Source organism: Hordeum vulgare, chromosome 5H (genome assembly GCF_904849725.1).
Source record: "Hordeum vulgare subsp. vulgare chromosome 5H, MorexV3_pseudomolecules_assembly, whole genome shotgun sequence".
NCBI lineage: Eukaryota > Viridiplantae > Streptophyta > Magnoliopsida > Poales > Poaceae > Hordeum > Hordeum vulgare.
The window spans coordinates 297118246-297128758 of NC_058522.1; positions in this window are offsets into that span (position 1 = coordinate 297118246).

Consider the following 10513-nt stretch of genomic DNA (forward strand, 5'->3'; position numbering starts at 1 on the left):
ATATAAAAACTCTTTATTCCGAATTGATTTGATTTCCTTTTTAACGTTTTAGTTTCCTAGTTTTGAAAATAGGAAGGAGATCACTTTTATTAGGAAATAGGAGCTAGCCCATTAAGAGCTTTCCAAATTTGGCCCAACAGAGGATCATCTTCTTCCTCCTCTCTCCCTCACGTCACACGAAGTTTCCTTCCATGGAGAAGAGAATCCCCACCTCCGGAATTCGCGAAGCCCTTTCCTTCCCGGCGCCTCCCACCACCCCTATAAGAACGCCCCTCCTCTCCTCGTTCCATTTTCCCCATCACCTCGCCTTCTCCCTGCTCGTAGCCACGGTGCCACCAACATCATCTTCCTGTCAAGAACGGAGTACAGTAGGTCTCGTGGCGCTTCCCCATCACCCCTGCCGAGCCTCTCCAGGGCCCCACCCCCTGCCGTGCTAGTCCTCCGCCGATACCCCACCCCGCCGGCGACCTCCCCACCTCGCCGGAGCAGCTACCTCGCCGGAGTTCTTCCTGTGTGTCACCCATGGTAAGATTCACGAAATCCCGTATTGCAGTTTTTTCAGAAAATTGCAATCTTAGAAAATTCATATCTATTAGTCTATAACTCCGAATTAGGTGATTCTTTTTGCGTTGGATCACAAATTTTATGCAGTTTCCGTAGATATATAATTTGTCTATGTTTGGATTTATAAAAATTGAGTTACATCAGATTTGAATTAAAGCTTGTTTTGCTTATTCCGGGAGTTTAAAAATAGCTTTTAATTTGATTCTTTTTTCTGCTGCTTCCTATTGATCATAGCTTTCAGTAGTTTAAGTTTCAAATTTTTTAAAATATTTTTAATTGGGGTTTTTGCCAAAACAGATTCTGTTTTAGCTCTTTTAGGACTATGGCTATTATTTTTTTGTAAATTGTTTTAAAATATTTTCTTTATTATTTCAGAATGATTATTGTTTTGTTTATGTTAGTTAACAGTAGTTTTGCAACAAGTGTTGATTTTATTTTTATTTTTTATCATGAAATCAATTCTAGTTCCTTAGTAACTTGCAATTGGTTTCCCCACTGTTTCAAATCCCGTTTGGGAATAATTTCAAAAAGTTTTGTGAAAGATACTTTATTTTATCTTAGTTAGATTTATATCTTAGTTCCTTGTTATTATTTTCTGTTAGACAAAAATCATTTTAGTGTTTGATGTAGTAGAAGACTCCCTAGTCTTATTTGAAGTTTCTTTCGGTTTCTCGTTCGCTCTCTCTCTTTTGTTTGATTGCTAGAATGATTGCTAGTATGAGTGCTTATGTGAACGATATGTTTGTTATATAGATTTCATCGGAGAGTGACGAGTAGTCTATCAAGTTATTTTCTCGAGAAACTCTTCTTCGTCAACATCACAGGCAAGTCATCTTTGATCATGTTATTTTACCTATGTTTTCAATGCATAGTAGATCACCTTCTTTGCCCAATTTGCATGCTGCCTAGGTACTTGGAAACTTTAGTGTAAGTTGTAGTATTCATGTGGTAGGAACACAACACCCCAATACATGGCCCCGGGACGACAATGTTATATTCGCTATGCTTGAGTAGACGGGTTATCGGTTGAGTCTATACCACGAGTGATGCGAGGTTGATATAATAATCAAGACCGGACTAAGACAAGATTTTCAAGACCTCGGACGCAATGCAACACTGGGTGTAGGACGGTTGATCGGCTCCCTGGAAAACCCAGTGGATGCCCGGGATGCTGGAGAGGCCATGTCATCCTGCGGAAAGCTTCACCCAGGCTCAAAGAGACGGACGGATATTTTCAAGACCCAAGGCTTACCTGCACAGCCACAAGTCATTATGGGCTCTGGCTTGGTTGGACAACGCGGCGACTCTGGACAGGCGGTGCTAGCAGATGTAGACGAACGGTAGGAATGGATGGGCACCGACGGGGATTCAGAGGGACCCGTTGAAAGACCATGTTTTGATCATCCGGTCTTCAAACACCCTGAAGTGCGAGGACAAACCCGGAGGCGATCAAATCTTGTGGGGAACGTGTGCAAAACTCTGCAGAGTACTCAACCTAATCGATTAGCCGTGTCCACGGTCATGGACAACTTGAGCCAAAGGAACTGAAGTTATCTGGATTTCTCAACACCATTAAATATATTTGATGTGGGAATTATTGACAACTCGGGTACGAGAACTGGTTGGCGGAACCATCTCGTTAACTACAAACCTTGTAGTAACATTTTTCTTTCAACCCCTCTTGTTGTAGGATAAAACTGGCTTTATGCAAAACTTAGCTCCACCGACCAAATATGCATGTAGAGATAGTTGATTATTATTTTACCCCTCTCTTGTGACTTGCCGGCATATTCAATATGCTGACCTACACGGCCGCAACGTCTTATGTTGCAGATATTTTTCTTCGACGAGTAAGAGTACGATTCAGGGTTACGGTCTACACTCAACTTGCCGTTGGTGTTTATTGGGACTCCACTCCCTTGACTGCTTCCGCTGAGATATTTAAGGTATATATCAGTTTTACGCTATTTACATGTGATTTCACTTTGATATATACATTGATGTACTGTGTGTGCCAGCATACTGATCCAGGGATGGCACAGAAACACAGAGGCTTGACTCGTCTTGAGTCGGGTCGCTACATGGCCGGAGCTCTGTGGCGCTTCCCTGGTACGGCGTCAGCAGGACCTCTCTGTTTCTTCCACGGCCTTGATCTTCATTTCCTAGTTATATCTCGACACAGTACCCCCTCCTACCAGCTGTGGCAAATTGAAGTAATGACTAATAAGAAAGGCCTATTTTTTTGTTGATGGGGAGAGGAATGTGCAGTAATTTTCAAGTAGGTGTTTTTATAGCCTACTAATAAACAACTGCTAAGTGGGAACACATTTAGGTTTGGTATGTTTGAACTGATTTGCAATAAGTTAAAGCATGGTAATTCGGAATATGACTAGAGAAAACTCAACATTTATTGATGGTTTTGGTTACCAAGCCCGAAAGAGTTTATGAGTATTAGAAACTATGTGGGATGGCCTATGCGGGCCTGCGTTCTCAGATGTGTTTACGCGTCTGCCCACTATAATGCAAGGTCTACCCATCCTTTGTTCCCGAACAGCAGGTAGTAAATAATTTATTTGGGGCACTTCTGCAACTCAAATAAAAAATAAGAACAGATGCCAGAAAGGAGATTATATAGAGCATGTTGTCAAAAATATTCAGATCAAAAAGATGATCTGGTGATTTTTGGCCAATTTTTCGTTCCAGCAGGCAGAATCTGTTTCTGGACAGCATGTCACAGTTTTTGAACTTTCTTGCAATCGGAGGTTATAACTTGGCACAAAGCTTAAAACTAAAGATACAGTGATGGTCCTACAGTAGTAACAAGAATCAAGACCACTAAAACATAAAGTAAAGAACAAATTGGGTTGCCTCCCAACAAGCGCTTTCTTTTATGCCTTTGAGCTAGGCATAATGCAAGAAGATCAAGTGTTATCAACTCCAAAATAATAACTTGCCTGAGTAAGGACTCATAAGGTAAGTTAATCTTCTCTCTAGGGAAGTGTTCCATTCCCTTTTTTAAGAGGAAATTGGAATTTAATAATTCCCTCTTTCATGTCAATGATAGCACCAACGGTGCGGAGAAAAGGACGTCCCAAAATAATTGGACATGAAGGATCACATTCAATGTCCATAATAATAAAATCAACGAGCACATAATTATCATTGACAATAATAAGAACATCATCAATTCTCCCTAAAGGTTTCTTTGTGGAAGAATCAACAAGACGAACACCAAAAGAACATGGATCATAAGGTTTCCAATCAAGCATATCATACATTCTTTTGGGCAAAATGGAGGCATTAGCTCCAACATCACACAAAGCAAAGCAAGAGATATTATTCAATTTAATTTTGACCACAGGATCCCAACCATCTTCTAGTTTTCTAGGAATAGAAGTATCTAGCTTGAGCTTCTCCTCTCTAGCTTTGGTTAGAGCATTGGCAATATGCTCGATGAAGGCAATATTGAGTGTACTAGTGTGGGGGTCTAGCCATTCTTTGCAAAAAGGTGATAACTTCATAGAGACTACAATTGTCAAAATCAAGGTTACTACCATTAATTAAAGTGGTAGTAATGTCATCTAAGCTCATTCTTTTGGTACTCTCTAAATTCGTAGGACCTTCTTGTCCTATAGTTGAGGTATTAGCATCACCATTAATAGGTCCATTTGGACTAGGAGTGCGATGGGTGTTGAAAGTTTTGAGATCCTCAACAACTTGTATAGTAGCAATGGTAGTGTGTGTAGGAAGGCTCTTAATTCTCTCTTCCTCTTACTTTTCTCTAGCCCATCTTTCTTTAAGTTTGGCTAGCATTCTTATGTTCTCATTAATTTTTACTTGGATAGCATTCATGGGTGTGGTGTTCCTTTCCTCAAGTGGGGAAGTTCTAATTTTAAGCATCTCTACATCATGAGCTATGTTGTCCACCTTCAAAGTGAGACTACCTAATTTTTCTAGTTTCTCTTCTGCGTTCTTGTTGAAGGCCTTTTCAGAAGTGATAAAATCCTTAAGCATGCTCTCTAATTCAGAAGTGGAGTTTTTGGTGCTAGGATAATTGTTATCGTTCCCATAGTTGTTGGATGGGAACGGTCTAGGATTGCTACCAAATTACTCATATAAGCATTGTTATTGAAGTAGTTCCTAGAGATAAAATTAACATCAACTTGCTCTCTTTCTTGAGCAACCAAAGAATTTAAAGGAACATCACGAGGATCAATAGGAGCTTTCTTACTGAGTAGAGTCATGATCATGCCAACCTTATCATTAAGGGAGGAGATCTCCTCAACAGAGTTTACCTTCCTACCTGTTGGAGCTCTCTCTGTGTGCCATTGAGAATAATTTGTCATCATCTCATCCAATAGCTTTGTGGCACCACCAAGTGTAGTTGACATAAAGGTTCCTCCCGCGGCCGAGTCTAACAGATTCCACGAGGTAAAGTTCAATCCTGCATAGAAACTTTGGATAACCATCCAAGTAGTCAAACCATGTGTAGGGCAATTCTTAACAAGAGATTTCATACATTCCCAAACTTGAGCAACATGTTCATTATCCAATTGCCTAAAATTCATAATGTTACTCCTCAACTGGATAATCTTAGCAGGCGGGTAATACTTCCCAATAAAAGCATCTTTGCACTTATCCCAAGAATCTATGCTATTCCTAGGCAAAGATTGAAGCAAAACTTTAGCTCCTTCTCTCAAGGAGAAAGGAAAAAACATAAGTTTAAGAATATCACCATCTACTTATTTATAGTTTTGCATATCACAGAGCTCAACAAAATTGTTCAAGTGCAAGGCAGCATCATCTCCAGCGTAGGAGAATTGATCTTTCATAGCCAGGTTCAGCAAAGCAGGTTTAATCTCATAGGACGTGGCCTCAGTGGCGGGAGCAGCAATATGAGTGCAAATAAAGTCATTGTTGTTGTGACTAGTGAAGTCACACAACTTGGTGTTTTAAGTGGAACCCATAGCAGCGACAACAAGCAAGAACAAAGCAACTAATTTTTTGTGGTTTTTGGTATAAGACTCTAAAGCAAAAACTAGAAAGCAAACTAACAAGACTAAAAAGCAAAGGTAAAAGATAGCGTGCAACTCCCCTATCTTGAATACTAGAGTCCTCGACAACTGCACCAGAAATTCGCTTGATGATGAGTTAATGGATATACTTCTCGCCCCTCATTCGTTACCCCATGTGGAACGTGGAGATGTAGTCAGTAGCAGATTTCCCTTACATGAAGACCCTAGGTTTATCAAACCAAGAGGACTCCTAGGCTCCACAAGTAGGTGTCTTCCACCCTGGCGCTAGCATAAGACGTGGACCTGCACACACAACAAATTACTTTGCTCCCAACGAGTACATAGAGGTTGTCAATCTCTCCATCCTTGTAGTTTGCAGAGGATCAAAACACAAGCGAGAAGGTAATAGTGATTGCAACGGAAAAGTAAATGAAAGCGGTAAATGATGGAGGTGTAAACAATGATGGTGATATGGACCGGAGTCACATGATGTTCACTAGTGATGTATCTCTCCCAAAAGACGATAAACAACTATTCTTGGCTAAACAAATCACAGTTGGGCAATTGACAGAATTATGATCACACCACATTGCTAATTATGCTACTTGATAGTTAGAGTTCAATAGTAATGGGCAATACGCCAAGTCAAGTAGACCGTTTATTCATCATCATCTACTTACTAATCATCCACCTTGAGATATCTATCGAGAACATCTCTCCGGTACTAAGTTGCGAGCCCCACCCAAAGTGTAAACTCAAGGCAACAGACAACTCAAGGTAAACAATCCTTGCAACCGTGGTCACAAGCGCCGTTGTTTTCTCCCTTGTGGCAACAAGCACATCCCCTAGTCTCATGTTTCTGTCACTCAAGCTAGACATCGAGGGGCATGAATCCACAATCATGCATAACGCTTCCTCTTGGAAGTACGATCTACTACATGGCCAAAGAAATAAAAAGCAACGAAGAATATGCATGAATCACTAAGGAACATAATATAAAAGGATAATCAAACATATAACTCATAACAATCTGAACATAATCTCAAAATCTATCGGATCCCAACAAAGCGACCATAGCAATAGCAAGAGAAGACATCATGTAGGGCAGCTCACAAGGACTAACTATTGAGGCACAAGATTGGAGAGAAGACATCACATAGCTACTGTTCATGGACTCATGGTCCAAGGAGGACTACTCGCGGCACGTCCGGGAAGCTTCCATGGCGGTGGAGAAGCTCCCGGAGGTCAATCCTCCCTCCGGCGGGGTGTCGAGAAGAGGCCTCCTGACGCTCCCGATCTCGGAAGCGCTGCGGTGGCGGAACGATGGAGAAATTCGCGATTCCCGAAAGTTTGCGAGGGTTTCCTCTGTCGACTCTAAATATAGGCCAAACGAGGCCACCGGAAGAGGTGGGACTCACCCAGGCAACTTCCTGGCGCGACCTAGGGCCTGGCCGCGCCAGCAGGCCGCCTAGGAGGCCCCTGCCCCCCCCCCCTCTGGCCCATCTTCAGTGATCCGGAAGCTTTTGTTTCGCTGATTTTTTATATATTTGCTCTGGATTTTTCGGCCTTCAGAAAATTTGGTAAAAGCCCATGCAAAATAGACATCAGCAGACCGAAAGTGGCACTGGGTGCACTAAGTTAGTAGGTTAGTCCAAATATGTGTAAAATGATATGAAAGTGTAGCAAAACATATAACAATGTCACCCTAAAGATCATCGAACAAGCAGAAATTATAGATACGTTTGGGACGTTTCGACGCCTCGGTTTTTCCAGCCGGATCAAGACCGACGCAAGCTGGGGTTCGCTGATCTCTTTGCACTCCCACCCCCAGTTCACCGTCGCGGGGATCGGCGGAGGTTAGAACAGAGCTCCCATCTCGGCAGCCTCAACCTACACCCACTGCCGCTGGAACCCTTCCGCTTCGGACAGGAGCAAAGCGTATAAGACTCCGGGGGTTGTTGCGTCGACAGTTCTCAAGGGCGCACACCCAGAGCACTACACCTCGGAGATCAACTCAAGGGAGAAGAAATGGTGGAGCAATGCCACGGAAGGAGTAACGCTGACAAAAGCCTCGCACAAGAACGTGAAAGCAGAGAGGAGGACCAAAGAACGGGGGTCAAGGTGGAGCGCATAGATCTGATAATGGGAAAGCATTGTGTTGAGGAAACCCGAGAACGGCGGCAGTACAACAGATACGAGGGTGTGGAAATGGAGAGGAACTGCGGGGGACACCCTCTCCCTCCGAGGCCATGAGCCTGGCCAGATCTAGATGGCCCCCCACTCATTGGAGTCGGCAGCAACTACCAGCTGATCCTTTTTTAGCCCCTCGAGGTTCATCACCGTAGACCATTCCAGCCTGGGCTAGGGCGCCACCGGGACGGTTGGGCCCCACAAGACTCCACATTTCCCCCCTCTCTGAGGCATGACAGAGAGAACAAGGCAAAGATGACGTGACGCGCGTGGGGCAGAGGAAGAACCGGCGGCTGAATCGATAGAAGGAAGACCCGACGGCTGAATGGATAGGGGGTGGAGATGGTCGGCAGACGTAGGACAGGAGATGCTGCGTGAAGAGGAAGGGCTCGCCGTTTTAAAGGCCTGGCCCGCAGGTGTTTAGGGCCTGCGACGCTTCTGGCCGCCCTCAAGGCTCCACCAAGAAGCCAACCCAAGCACGCCTTGGGCCCGGGGACTACTGTCGGCGTTCTGGGAATGGGGGTACCCAGACCTGCATGCCTACGGCCCAGGGCCAGTCCACCTCACCGACCCAAGACTGCCTGGAAGAGCACCACCCTGGACAAGGCTCTCGTGCGGGGCCAAGCCTCACGAGGAAGAGTGACATCAAGACCCGCAGGGTACCCCCTCAGGACCCCTCCGGAGCGGCGGATATTTTGAGGCTAGGTCGGGCCTCACGAGTCAAGGGTGACGCCAGGGAAGGACAGGCTAGCAATAGATGGCAGGGCAGGACAGTTCCCCCTTTAGTGCAAAGGAGGTGGAAGCGTACCAAGGTTCCATAGGCATCTCCCAAAGGTTTCCCTTCTGGTCCAATGAAGCCACCGCCGCCCGCCAGTAGGGCAAACGTCATCCCCGGGCCCGTCCCTACAGCGCAGGCAGTTACTTTACAGGCAAAGACCACCATTGGGCAAGGGAGCATGTTCCCCTGTTGACCTTTAAAATTGGCCACTTTGGGATCCCTTCCCGCCGAAGCTATGAGGGAAGAGGACCCGAGCTCCGCTATAAATAGAAAGGGCAGAACACTTGGTACGGGGGTTCATTTTTCCAACCGTAGGGCAACACACCTAGCCATTTTGGCCTCGGAGGCTCGAGAGCACTTTACTAGTTCATCCACCAACCTCCACGAGAGACAATCCACCAAATGCAGGAGTAGGGTTTTACGCTTCGCAGCGGCCCGAGCATGGGTAAACTGTTGTGTTCTGTGTTCCCCTCACCATCGAGTGAGTCCTTCGCGGTTTCCATCGAGTTGCGGGCTAGGCAAGGTCGAGCTGGGAGAGATCGCCGTACAAGCCCCTGTGTTTGAATCCTTAGGGTTTTGCGGAACCCGAAATCCTACAATCTTGATCTCACCCAAAACTTGAAATTTTCAATCACACAAAATTCAACAAAACCATCATGAGATGTGTTAGTATAAGAAAACCAATCTTTGCTTTATGTACTATTGAAAAGCCATTTCAATTTTGCTTTTGCATTATACCTACTCTATTTGAACTTTACCATGGCTTGTACCCCTCGTACAATCCATAGATTCATCAAAATAAGCACACAACTCAAAGAAAACAGAATCTATAAGACAGAACAGTCTGAAAAGACTAGAATTTTATTGATATTTCTGTAACACGAAAAAATCTGAAAATTTAGGACAATGTAGGAAATTTGTATATCAATCTTGTGCAAAGAATTCAAACACATTCGTCAGTTCGGTGATTTTCTAAATTCATGATACTCGACGCAATAGTTTGTGCTCTTCAACAAGATCACTACCATAATTGTGCAAACACTTAGGAATAGAAAGCAAAAGTTAAAAATATTTTTTTCATTGGGTTGCCTCCCAACAAGCGATATCATTTTACCTCCCTGGCTAGGCGTAAAGCATAGATTTCAAGTATTGTCATCTTTAGTTTATGATATCTTTGTAAGAGCTTTCTCAAACCGGGGTGGCTCTTTTCGTTTCCCAATATTCCCATAAAAAGGGACCATATTAAGATCCAAAATATCCACCGGTTTATTACACAAGGTAATCAAAGTATTCGTGCGATTGAGGTTTCCACTGAAATGCTTAAGAGGTTCATAAGATTTTTGCAATTGAACAAAACATTTGTGTAGATCACTCAATTTGTCTAATATTAGAACTCCTTATTGCATAAATGTAAATCCCTTTTTGGGTAGTGGAACACCCAATATTCCTTCTATTATTTCATAAGCAGATTAGGAACAATCTAAACAAAATTTACTTTAGTGGCAAAATCTAGAAGTTGTGTGTGATGGATGCTTAATCCTATGTAAAAATTGCAGAGCAAAATCTTTGCACCCCCTTTTAAATTACAAACATGATAAGATTCCATCAACCTATACCGATCATGTTTTGAATTTTCTCATTGACTCTGTTTCAAGTACAAAACTTCAAAATCTGATGACAAAGGAGGGGTAGTAATGCAAGACATAATGACAACGCAAGCAAGAGATCCAGCAAGAAAACGGCAAACAGAAAGATGGCAAATAAAAAGACAAATATTTTTTTGAAGTGGGGGAGAGGAAAACGAGAGGCAAATGGCAAATAATGTTATTGCAAGGATATGGGAGTTTATGTGTGGGAACCTAATAGATCTTGACTTGATCTTCCCCGGCAACGGCGCTAGAAAGCTTGCTTGGTGTTGCTGATGCGTTGGTTTTTCCCACCGAGTGTAAAGGGTGATGTAGCATAG